Genomic DNA, 13,810 nt, shown 5'->3' on the forward strand with positions numbered 1-13,810 from the left:
GAAAAACGTGAGACACAAAATACCCTGGGTCGACTGCCCCTGTCTGGTAGATAACGTTACCATACGGTTTGCACAGATAGCAGTTAGTTGTACCTTACCCTTTCCTTTTGAAATGTGAAAATTAGATAAACAATGGTCACAAATGAAAAACATGAATTCGTTTATTTGATATCCATTTATTTATTTATTGTTGCCAAATGGACAGATATTTGTTATAGTTTCCTCGTTGGCTAGCCTAGCTAGCATAGTTATTGCTGACGTTAGAGCTATCGATACAGTAGTTAAGTAGATATAATATCAACCTAGTCCCAATTATGTCTTTATATCCTCATTCTCTACTCTAAGCTATTTTCATAAATAATCTGTAAGATCGCTTGTATCTTCATCTGTGACCGGAGGCCACTGTCTAACATCATCAACCCAACAAGCCATAGTGCTACTGCCTGGCTGTAGCTGTCAATGAGGGTGCGTTATCACGGAGGTTTGTTTACATACCATATTGGATTGGTTGTGTCCACTGGGATAACAGCCCGCGATTTACGACTGTCTCACTACTTATTTTATAATGTCGAGTGGGAAAACATGCCAACTTGACAGATATTTGTATAGTTTCCTCGTTAGGTAGCCTAGCTAGCATAGTTATTGCTAACGTTAGCTAGCTACAGTAGTTAAGTAGATATAATATCAACCTAGTCCCAATTGTGTCTTTATTTCCTCATTCTCTACTCTAAACTATTTTCATAAATAATCTGTAAGATCGCTTGTACCTTCATCTGTGACCGGAGGCCACGGTCTAACATCATCAACCCAACAAGCCATACTGCCTGGCTGTAGCTGTCATTGAAGGTGCGTTATCACGGAGGTTTGTTTACAGCTCAGTAATGGCGTCGCCACAAGATGGCAGCCTACACAAAACGCTCGCCGGATTCGTGTATACTTCCCACTTTCCCCCCCAGTACAATGCCCTTTAATCTGCTGAACCTTCAGCTCGTTTCCAAATATAAAAAAAACTCTCTGCAACTCAATATTGGCCTGCCTGCCTCAGCTGCCTATTTTCAGTTGTGCTGGATTACTGTTCACTGCAAAGCGACCCAAGGATGAGTGCAACTAACTTTGAAAATCAACTACTGCTCAAACTTAAAGGAGAACTCCGGTGATTTTTCACATAGATCTCCATTTCTCAACGTCCTTTTCAGGCAAGTACCTCCACTCGGCGGCCATATTGCAACAATTTTTGGGGACTTATCATGCATCTATTTCAGCAGAAATGCGTGTGCGTAAGGCTTCACGACACCAATCTTGCTCCAGCAGCGAGATCACAACAGATGATTGGCACGATGTCTTCACAGCACACGACATGATTGGCTCAATGTATTTTACAACACACCACATGATTGGCTCAATGTATTCACATGTCGACGTTTTGCCGCTGAAGGGTTGTGATATGTGTAGACATATGATGTGTAGACAACTGTTACAAACTAACCCCATGCATTACTATGGAGGATTTTTTGAGTGCTGTATAGGTCTTTGGTAAAACTGGTTGTTCTGGTACCCGCCCCCCCCCCCCCCCCCCCAAAAAAAAAAAGAAAAACTACTTTTTACTTTTACTTGAGTACATTTTCAGATCGGTATTTTAACTTGTACTTGAGTAATATTTCATCAAGGTATTGGTATTTTTACTTGAGTACAATATTTTCGTACTTTTTCCACCTCTGGGAATTTGCTTTTGAGCAGGATCTTACAAGAACATTTCAAAATGAAATGAAGATGAATGCCAGATGCATTAATCAGGTGACGCTCTTGCCTTATCCTACTCCTACCAGTCACATATATATGTTTAAGCAATTTAAATAGGCACCATATGAAAATACCATCAGCAAATCTCAAATCATAGCTCCAAAGCAATGTTGCTGAACAATGAAACAAGTATTTGGCTGTATCCTAGCTATCCTCGTAAGAAAACACAGGCTATCTAGTGAGTTAGTGTTATGTCGCTTTTGTGCATCTAACTTTAGCCTAGCCCCGAGCAAACCTTGAAGGCTAATAGCTAAGGTATTCGGCCAAATAGGTTAAACTCACCAGAGGATATGTTTCCTGTCGTCTCCGAGTCCTCAATGTCGTCAAAACCAATATCCAAGCATTCTCTTCGGTGTTGGCTGGTGGTCGTTCTCTCAAAATATTGTTAATCTTGAAAAGAAGGGAAAATTTGTTTGATCAAGTCGCTCATACACATCTCTAACTTTAGTTCACACAGATAGATGTTTATTCCTCCAAACTCGTTTGATTAGACGACCAAAAGTAGAGGCTGCTTTTCCTAAACGAGTGGATATTTCCAGGTCTAGTGCGGTGTTGCATGTCATGGTGGATTCCAGATAGGTGAACTTTTCCACATCTTTGAGGGTGGTATCTTTTATTGAGAATGTGTGAGTCAGCAGCCTGTGACATGGTGACAGTTTTCTTCAGGCTGATGGTAAGCCCGAACTGGTCACAGGATTTAGCAAAGCTGTCAAGTAGGGTCTGGAGCTGTTCCGGAGATGAAGTACAGAGAGCAGCTTCGTCAGCATAGAGTAGTTGTCGGATAGCAAACTGCTGTGTTTTTGTTTTCATCTTAAGGTGAGACACTACAGGTGAATAGGGTAAAATTTTTAACAAGCAGATAGCAAGCACTATGCAACAAGCAGATAACAAGCACTATGAAACTTCCCCAGTTGATTACTTACATTAATATGAGAAAAATTTGTATTACAAGTTTTCTGTAATTTAGTGTTTACATATGCAAATTAGGCATTATCTAATTAAATATGCGCTAATTTGCATACATTTTAAGGTAAGAAACCTGAGCACTGGATACAGTCAGGTTCAAAATTATGTTTTCATTGTGTTCAGATATTAGATGGGGAAAATTTTACAGAGGGATTTATGAATATCTACTTTTGTTATCCTGTCAATCAGAATATATTGCTGTCAATAGCCCTGAAAAAACGATGTTTTCACCTGCCGTGTCTCGCCTTAAAGCGGGCGAAGTTGAAAAAGTTCCCATCGTCTCAGGATATTAAGGCGAGACACGGCAGGTGAAAACATTGTTTTTTCATGCACTGGTCAATTTCCAGATTTTGAGCTACTTTGTTACCTTAGCATGTAATCTATCACACTACTACAACAAAAAAGTCCGATTTACACATTTAGGTGTTTATTTCATTATATTGTGTCTACTCGCGCCTGTATATTAATTCCTCCTTCAGCAAAAGTTAGCATTCTAACCTTGCATGCACTCCCGCAACCGTGATCCAAAACATATCATGTGTAGTACCGTTGGAAAGCTGTTTTTCCTGTATCAAGCTATGTGATCCATATATGGACTAGAGCCCGACCGATAAAGGATTTTGAAGGGCGATACCGATACAAATATTTGTTGATTTAAAATTCCGATATTCCGATATATCGGCCGATATATATATTTTTTTTGTTTCAGAAACGCGCCAACAAAACATTAACAGATTTCCCTAACATTAGTTATTTATGAGTATTGACTAAAATAATATGATAATGCCTTTTAAAAACAAACTTGTTTATTTTTAAATAATATTGTCACAGTGGAACAGAGGAACATCGAAATATATTAAAGTTCTGATAAATAAAATGTATAAAAATAGAAACTTAAGATATGAAACTTAGTCTTTTGAACAAAAACACAATAACAACAACAACCAAATCAAAGTTACCAGTAGGCCTATTAAAAGACTTGGTAAGCTTCATAAATATAACTTTGAACTAAGACTTAATAATTACAAAAAATAATGATGACATTATTACTATCATCATCATTTGTATTATCATTAAACACGATAAAGGTCACTCCTAAAAGTTTGAGTGTGCGTGTGTAATAATTAGTCCCTATTGCCTTATAAGCTACCTTATAATTACAATGTCAGCTTGCTTATCCCTTTACCTGCACTTTTAAAATTATTTCCATCAAGCTACATTAAACCATTTTCAATCATCAGTTGCTGCCTGCCTTCTAAAACCTACTATTTAGTGATCTAATTCCATGTAACTCGTTAATGCTGCGGCTGAACGACAGTCTGAAACACACACTTGGCGTCATTGGATTTCACACACGTGTAAAAGAAAAGCTAACTTTTATGCACAAGCTACGTTTTGCACAAGCTACGTTTGATACTTTTTCTCTATGTCTAAATGTTCACTCCTCGCACGTCTAACTTACATTTTACAATGCAGGGACTGTAACTACAGATATACTAGTTATAAATAGTAATCATTACTTTATTTAGGCAGAATAAGTTCGTTGTGGTTTCCAAGCTCATTAATGTTAACGTTAGCGGTCTTCCACTGATATTCACGGCATTAGCTAGCTTTGTGGTTAGCTAGTCTATGATGAGCCATAATTTAGCAATGGATAACGTCATACTGCAAATTGTAAAACATACGCTTTCAAAATAACAGGCCGGGGAGAGATGACATGTCTCACTGCTATAACTGTCACGCTATTAAAGAAATACATCTTCAGTCACATTGTCAAAAGTTAAAAGGACAGACAGTCAACTACACTGTAACAACGTAACGTAATTACTAGCTAATTCTGCTTCACTCTCGACTTATTTAACAGCAGCAAAACTGTAGAGCTGCCAACTCTCACACATTGAGAGGGAGATTCATTCATTTGATTGGCTCCACGCGCTCTTACACCAATCGAATGCGTGAGGGTTGGCAGCTCTGACTGTACATTGTTTTCACAAATTTTGTCATGCTTATTTGAGTTAAGAGAATTGATGGGGATGTTCTTTTAATTGTTAATTCAAGCAATGTATGTCTCGTGACCAAATCACCATGAACACATTTCACTGATGATCTCACTCGCGGATAACTGGTTCTCTCTGCCCGACTCGGGCTGGATCAGCAGGTTGCAGGACGTGTGGCGCATTATACACGAGTGTTGCCAGCAGGGACGGTGTAGAGTGCCATCTGGTGGACAAACTATACAACGGCAACACTCATGACATGGTTGAAGGGTGTTTCGTCCGTTTTTATTTTATTTTTAAAATATTTATTTATCGGCCATTATAAATGCCGATACTGGAAAATGCCTAATATCGGCCCGCCGATAAATCGGTCGGGCTCTAATATGGACCTTTGTATCAGCAACCAATCGCGAAAGTTCAAAGGCGAGTCTAGGCTGAGAATGGAATCTCATTGGCTGTCTTTCAAGGCTGTTTTCTCAAAATGAGGCTATTAATGTGTTGTATACTGTTAAGTACATGCCTAAAATTGTGGTCCATTTGTGGAAAAACACTAAAGACACGTTAATATGAGCTGCAGTGCTAACTGACATTTTAAACTAAACGCCCACACACGACTGAACGAGTGGAGGCCGCGCAACCCCATGCGTAAATTGTGTCGTGCTAGTGGATCAGCACCGTTAGCCTCTCTTCCTCCACGAGCTATCCCAGAGTTTGATGGTGATCCACTTAACCCTTACAAGCCCGACTGTTCTAATTTCGTTAAAATTTTAACGATGACCAATCATCTAATATCTCAGCTGTCCAATGACTGATTTTATTTCTGAAATCTTCCCCGTAATGTTGACAACATAAGCTTCAATTTGATATGAGTGGTTAAGGGGTTTATGGCGCGAAATGTTTTGGATACTTGAAGATGAGTCGTAAAAAAAACTTTTCACTTAAGTCGTGACATTTTGACATGGACCGCCAGATGCCACCTGCACTTCGTTGGAGTTTACCTCGACTGGAAACCACACAGCTGGATAAACTGAGGTAATATATGTTTTGACATCGTTTCTAGTTATGGTTAATCTTAATTTGTAGTCATAAAATCATGTTATTTGACAGTAATATGCTTTCTCATCAGCGTCAACATTATGGCATAGCGGGGGCTAAGTGCATCGTCATGTAAATTTAGCTAGCTGCATTACTCTGAACTGCAGTATTGATTAGTTTGATTCGTTCTAGCATACCAAAGCTGAATAAATCAATGAGCGCCGCATTTCTAAGTTGCGTTCTCTTACATGAAATAAGTTGAGCGATATTTTTACTCCTCTCAATATGTAGCTGCTAGTTGTAGAAAACAAGATGTGATATCACGGATTCTGTCAGAAATGTAGTGCTAATTAACTTATTGCCTCTCCTCTGGTTGTTACCTTGCTAGGCAGTTTGTAGTGAACTGTTTTACCTTGCTAACTTGACAAACATCAGACGTGCTTGTGTTTTACCTTGCTAACTTAAATGACAAACATCAGACGTGCTTGTCTCAACATTTTCTAAGATGGCATGACTTGATATTCTACTCTTCTCAATATGTAGTTATAGAAAACATGATGTGAGATCACATATTATGTCAGAAATGTCATTATTGCATTTCAGCAGTTAGTTACTAGGTGAAATGTAATCTGTCTTTATCTTAATGCCAGCCAGGCAATCAGATTTAGGGTAGCTAAACCCATGTGTAATAAAATGACTTTTCAGACTTCTAAATATTTTTGAGTTACTCAGAATGCTTCAATAGTTTAGGCTACCTCTTGTGTATGTGTGTGCACAGACGCATGCATCTGTAGTTTTGTGATTTTATTTTTTAAATTAATGAAGGTATTACATTTGTATGATTTTACTGTTGTTTCAGATGGAGGATGACAAGACCTACACAGACCTCCTTGCAGGCCGGAAGAGGTAGCTGATTGCTGACGAGCTTGCGCTCACAATGTTGAAGACCATGAGAGGATGGAGGAAGAAGGTATAGATTTAGGTGGCGTGCGTAGCGTGGTGTAGACTGCCACTAAAACACTGTGAAATAGACTTGTTATGTTGTTTTTTATATGTTGTTGTCCCAGGCATATGTGGTTTTACCAACCGGAACGGGTGGGAGGTTGTGCTTAGTAGGCCGTCGTAGGCAAACACACAGTGCAGCCAGAAGAATTTCACAGTTTTCTGGGATTGATCATTGACATGGGACCCTTCCCTCCCTAATATCCATTGCTACTGGGGAACCAAGTCTCTGAAGGGATCAGGGAGCGTTGACCAAATGAGAAATACATATTGTGTACACTTTTTCTCCATTGACATTGCCGTTGTCAGTAATTTCTTATTATTTCAAGTAGGGCTGCACGATATATCTAAAATCTATCGTTATCGCAATATCAACATTTGCGATGGACATACCACAAAGATTACTTAATTTTCGATAAATTTCGATACATTTTTTTGTGTGCCGTGCGCATTCCATACAGTCTATGGTGTATTCACATTCTGAATGTCAACGTATTTTACCAAACCAATGCTGTCATGCTGCCCTAGAAGCCCGTCCCCAACCAGTTTAGGTGTGTGGTGTTTTAGGTGTTGAGGCAGGAGCTAATGTTGTGATGGCTGAAGATAGTGAGTCGAGCGAGGTAGGTTACACTTGGGTGAATAGGAATTGGTGACTAAAAGGAAAAGCATGTCTGTTCTATGGAAATATTTTGGTTTTATTAAGGATGACGTGTTACAAACACAGCGCCAAATGCGTCCTTCTCCACTGGTCCTTCACTGGCTAACTTGATGTGATTGGCTGGATGACCGTTCAATCAAATCAACAGACCTATTTGTGTCTCTGTGTGTGTGTGTTATGGTAGATACGGTTCCAACTCTTTACGGGAGCGTTTATTTCCATATTTTACTTTCATTTTAATCTGACAAAAAGTGTGGGGGATAGAATCGTGTTCCAGCAAAAGTGTGTACGTTATAACACCCACATCCCCCACGCTTGCTACGCGCCTGAGTATACATACTTCCTGTATTACTGGTAAGGTACATGTTTTTCTTTTATATATCATTATTATTGACTGTAACATTTGCTTATATACAAATAAATGGTTTATTCTTATGGACCAAATAAATCTAAACCATTGTGTCTGACTTCATTATTAGTTTTTATGCATACTTTTATGTTTTTGGTGAGAAAGAGAATGTGAATTCTGTCAACATTCTAAATCCTGTTTCCTGCATTTTTTTACACTGATCACTAAATTTATCATAACTTTTGAAAGGTTAATGATATTCCAATTCAGTCTTTTTTGTTAAATAGCCCACAACTTGCTGAAGTGTCATACACTCTATATTTTTCTCTATCTCGTATAGAAATATGATGAAAATTCATTTTTATATGAAATTCAATTTTAACGAATTTCTGAATATTAAAAGAACACTTTGGAAATGAAATGAAAATTGCTGTAGCTTATATAGAGAAGGCTATGAAGTGGCCAATGATGAGAGTCGATGACATTAATGCTCGGCAGTCTTTCTCAATCTTTTTAAGGGATTGTTGCAATGTGATGGAAGATTTACAGCATATGGAGGAGATGAACGTGCCATCCAATCTTTGGCTCATAATGACGAAGTTGCCATATAAACTGAGGGAAAATGGAGGTCTGTTGCCTGCGAGCTACAGGAGCGCCGTGGTTACAGAGCTATGTTCCCAGACTTTGTGGCCTTCATTGAGCGTCAGGTAAAGATTCTGTGCGACTCTCTCTTTGGTGACCTACAGGGTACGCCGCCAGACCCTTCCTTTAAACCCAAGAGCAGACATACTGGAAGAGGCCAAGCTACCGTTGCTGCCATTAATACTGCCTCAAGACCAACCACATCAGCAGCTTGGCACCAACAGCGCAGAGGCCCAGTTTCACAGAAGAACAACGAAGAGTCATGTTGTGTGTGTAAGGGCCAACATACAATGGAGAAATGTTCACAGCTTGACGAAATGACGCACAGGGAGAAATTGGATGCTCTGAAAGTAGGCAGAGTGTGTTTCAGCTGTCTGAGGAGAGGTCATATTAGTAGGCAATGTGACAAGCCTTTGACATGTGATATATATATATAGCTATACTTTAAAGCTAAAATACAGGAAGTGTCAGTCAACAATGCACTTGTGTCAAAACTTCCTGGACTTACCTGAAGTCTATACTCAGAGGACCATGCCTGTGAGCAGAAATAACATTCTCACTCAACAGGACTTAGAGGGATGGAAATACCTCGAAGGCATTAAAGTTCCCAGTCTTGAAGCAGAGGTGGAATTACTGATAGGCACCAATGTGCCGAAGCTCATGGAACTATGGGAAATAATAAATAGCCAAGGCGAAGGACCATAGGCTGTAAGGACTCTCCTGGGGTGGGTCGTGAATGGTCCATTGAGAAGTGGTGAGTTGCGCAAAGGCAAGTTTGGCCGTCCTGCTGTCATTGCCAATAGGATCTCAGTCGCCAAGTCACAGAACTTATTGGTTGCCCAATGCAATCAGGTTTTTAATGAAACATCAGATGTGTGCCTATCCAGAGAGGATCAAAGGTTCATGCAAATAATGGAGTCTTCAATTCAGCTTGAATAGTTGACACTATTGCTTTGACTCGCCTTTTAAGGCTGAAGATGTCATCCTGCCAAACAGCCACCTTCATGCTGAGACGCAACAGGAAAAGTTGGCAATTTTTGGACAGTCACTGACAACAGGTGACCTAGAGAGGGCAGAACGTGCCATTATCAGCTTTTCCCAGCAAGAGAGGTTTCCTGATGAGATTGCTGTTTTGAAAGACGGAGGATCTGTCAAACGAAACAGCCAGCTCTACAAGCTGGACCCAGTGTTAGAGGACGGATTGCTGCAGGTGGGAGGAAGGCTCAGTAGGGCTGCCATGGCTGACGTGGAAAAACATCCTATCATTCTTTCCAAAGAGCAACATGTGTCCAAACTCCTCTTGAAGCGAAGCATATCCATCAACAGCTGGGTCACACAGGTAGAAATCACATGCTTTCTTCTCTCAGGAAGCGATACAGGATTACTCATGCCAATTCTGCCTGCAGGAAGGTCATCTCTGAGTGTGTAGTGTGTCGCCGCCTCCAAGGAAAGACAGGGGAACAGAAAATGGCCAACCTACCAGTAGAGAGGATTGTGCCAGACTTACCTGCTTTCACAAATGTGGGCGTTGACTACATCGGGCCGAGGTGAAGAAAGGCCGGGGTAGAGTGAAGCGCTACGGTGTCCTCTTTACCTGCATGGCAAGTAGGGCAGTTCATCTCGAAGTTGCTTATGCTTTAGACACTGACTCATGCATAAATGCCATTCGCCGTTTCATGTGTCGCAGAGGTCAGGTGACACACCTGACATCAAACAATGGCACCAACTTCATAGGAGCTGAAAGGGAGTTAAGGGAAACCATTGCTGAGTTAAACCACTAGAAGATTCAGCATGTCTTACTGCAGAGTGGTCTAACATGGTCCTTTAACCTTCCAGCTGGGTCTCACCATGGGGGGGTTTGGGAAAGGCTTATTCGTCTTGTGAAAAGGGTCCTCTCCTCCACGCTCAGACTCCAAACATTGGATGATGAGGGTTTTCATACTATTCTTTGCGAAGTCGAAGCCATTCTCAATACTCGTACCATCACAAAGGCCTCTGATGATGCAAATGACCTTGAAGCACTTACACCCAATCACATCCTGCTCCTTAAGTCCAAGCCACACTTCTATCTCTCCTGGGCTCTTTTGTAAGGATGACCTGTACACGAAGAGAAGATGGAGGCAGGTGCAGTTCCTATCTGTCCTCTTTAGGAAGCGCTGGGTGAGGGAATACTTAACGCTACTCCAGGAAAGACTGAAGTGGACGAGACCAAAAAGAAGCTTTTCCATTGGAGACATTGTGGTTGTAATGGATCCTGTTGCTCCACGAGGGTCCTGACTGATGGGAAGAATTACTCAGACGTATCCCGACGAGAAAGGGTTTGTCCGCTCAGTTCAGCTGTAGACAAAAACGGGTCAGCTGGAACGGCCTGTAACGAAGATCTGCCTATTGATTTAAGCTGAAGTGTCATAGATGAGGTCCCGAATAGATGACCTGACTAGATGACCTGAACACAGATGTCCTAGGCTCAAGAAAAGATTTCACTTAGATTAGCTCTGCACAAATGGCTCCTTTAGTTTAAATGATATTATTTGGGTAATTGTGGTTCAAGTTAATATTCACAATTATGGGGCCAGGGTGTAGGAGCCATTTATATCCACCTTTAGTTAGGTTAATTTAGTTATTACTTATTTTAGCCACTTGAGGGAGTATTGCACTGGGTGTGGCACGTCACTGGAAAACACTGGAATATTTACAGGTGTGGCAATCAATTAGGCAAAGGTGTGGATGGTGGGGAACACACGGTTCTTACCGTAGACGTGAGCACCCACTCCATCGACAGCACGCCACAGCAATTTATTTAATAGCACAACAGCACTTTATTAATCAGCACTGGGCAAAGTAACATTTTATGTAAGATACCTTTTAATACCTTTATGATAGATGGGAACACCACCAAAAGAGAGCTATTGCCTGGACCTAGGATTCCTTCTGCTACGCGTTGAGAACACCATGCCATCCATGCCGAGGCTTATAGGATAGCCTCCATTAGGCTTTCTGGAATACATATGAAAAGTATATGCCGAAGAGTGTAGGTGCCAGTACGCACCCTTGCTCTCTTGATTGGGAAACTCTCACACATCTGCCATCAAACTGTACTCTACCACGCATTCCATCATGGAATGATTGAATCAGTGATAGCAGAGTAGGGGGACAGCCAGCTTTCTGAAGCACTAGGAATAGCGAGTCTCTGTCGACATAATTGAAAGCCTTTGTGTGTGTCTAAAAAAAGCCATGTAAAGTGGTTGTCGCTGTTCTCGTGAGTTCTCTTGCAGTTGTCGAACAGCAAATTTCATGTCGGTGGTTGAGCGCTGAGGTCTGAATCCACATTGTGACACAGTGTATACTTCCTCTGTGTCACGGTTGGCTGTAGAGAGAGATGGACCGAGGCACAGGGCAAGTCGAGGCAGGGCGAGTTTGAAGAAAACGAATCTTTTAATACGACATGACATCACAGCAAACCACGTATAACAAAACAAATGGCCGACAGGGGACTGAGGTTAACACAGAGGTTAACAGGGCACAGGTGAACAAGGAACAAGACTCAGGTGGAAACCATAATTAAACTAACAAGGATCAGGTGAGGAGACACAGGCACATGGAACAGAGACACATGGCAAACAAACAAAGGAGCACAAGGCACAGGAAGTAAACAAAGCAAGTAGGAAGACAGAAGAGGAGCAGACATGATGGGAAAAACACTAGACCGGGAAAACAAGACAAGACAGGATCCTTACAGTACCCCCCACACCCTTAAGGGCCGGATTCCAGACAGCCCAAAACAAAAAAAGGAAAAGTCCAAACAGGGTGGGCGGAGGGGGCCAAGGCAGGAGGGTCAGGCGGGCGGCCGGGTGGACAACAGAACATAGGCGGGCGGTCGGGTGGACGACTGGTCAGGGGCGGCTGGTCCAGCGACTGGGCTGCAGGTGCCGGTGTCGGGACTGGAGCCAGAGTCGGGACTGGAGCTTGAGCCGGTGCAGGAGTCTGACTGGGGCTGGAGTCAGAGCAGGACCAGGAGCCGGAGCTTGAGCCAACACAGGAGCCTGACTCGGGGCTGGAGAGGGAGCTGTAGAGGGACCTGGCCAGTCCTCCTCACTGGCCCCTCCATCCTCCCAGAAGGGCATTAGGTGTACGGGCAAATCGCCATAAAAATCAAAGAACTTGCCTGCTAGGTCAACGGTTTGGTCGGTCATTCTGTCACGGTTGGCTGTAGAGAGAGATGGACCGAGTCAAGGCAGGGCGAGTTTGAGGAAAACAGGAATCTTTTAATACAACATGACATGGGGCAGCCGTGGCCTACTGGTTAGCGCTTCGGCCTTGTAACCGGAGGGTTGCCGGTTCGAACCCCGACCAGTAGGCACGGCTGGAGTGCCCTTGAGCAAGGCACCTAACCCCATACTGCTCCCCGAGCGCTGCTGTTGTTGCAGGCAGCTCACTGCGCCGGAATTAGTGTGTGCTTCACCTCACTGTGTGTTCACTGTGTGCTGAGTGTGTTTCACTAATTCACGGATTGGGATAAATGCAGAGACCAAATTTCCCTCACGGGATCAAAAGAGTATATATACTTATACTTACTTATACATCACAGCAAACCACATATGACAACATTAATGACCGACAGGGGACTGAGGGGAAACAGAGGGTTTAAATACACGGGTTAACAGGGCAGAGGTGAACAAGGAACAAGACTCAGGTGGAAACCATAATTAAACTAACAAGGTTCAGGTGAGGGGCGGAGACACATGCACATGGAACAGAGACACATGGCAAACAAACAAAGGAGCACATGGCACAAGACACAGGAAGTAAACAAAGCCAACAGGAAGACACAAGAGGAGCAGATATGATGGGGGGAAAAACACTAGACCGGGAAAACAAGACAAGACAGGATCCTTACACTCGGCAATCTCCTGAAGACATTTGAGCAGGATTCTGACAAGTACTTTTCCTGTGACACTTAGTAGGGAGATGCCACGGTAGTTATTACAGTCTCCTCGATCGCCCTTGTTCTTGTACACGGTGGTGATTTTAGCATCTTTAAAATCTTGCGGTACCTATTTGGCTGCCCAGCATTTCAAGATTTTCACTATGGTAGGTTTGAGTGTTCAGTACTTCCTTCCTTTGCTCCTGAGGTACAATGACAAAGTCGAGCTGATGCCATGACTTAGAACGAGGGTGACAACAAGTCATTTTCCTGTGTCTATTTGAGGGAAATAAGGTGTTGGTGATACACAGGTTGTTTCTGCAGCAGAGCTCTAACAGTCGTTGGCCATTCTCGTTCATGTTCCCCACACCAAACTTCCCAATACAAACAGGCCAACTTTGGTAGTTGTCACCAACACAAGCATTCATGTCTCCCAG

The 13,810-nt window shown here is 42.2% G+C and overlaps 1 long non-coding RNA gene across 1 annotated transcript; it reads right to left on the reverse strand.

Moving 5' to 3' along the window:
• Positions 1–11,865: 11,865 nt before the first annotated feature.
• Positions 11,866–13,074, reverse strand: LOC121723341. Its single transcript, XR_006034924.1, has 2 exons — positions 13,025–13,074; positions 11,866–12,656 (listed from the first exon to the last, which is right to left on the reverse strand). It is a non-coding gene; the product is annotated as an uncharacterized LOC121723341 (long non-coding RNA).
• Between the last annotated feature and the right edge of the window lie 736 nt (positions 13,075–13,810).

The sequence above is a fragment of the Alosa sapidissima genome, chromosome 11 (genome assembly GCF_018492685.1).
Source record: "Alosa sapidissima isolate fAloSap1 chromosome 11, fAloSap1.pri, whole genome shotgun sequence".
Taxonomy (NCBI): Eukaryota; Metazoa; Chordata; class Actinopteri; order Clupeiformes; family Clupeidae; genus Alosa; species Alosa sapidissima.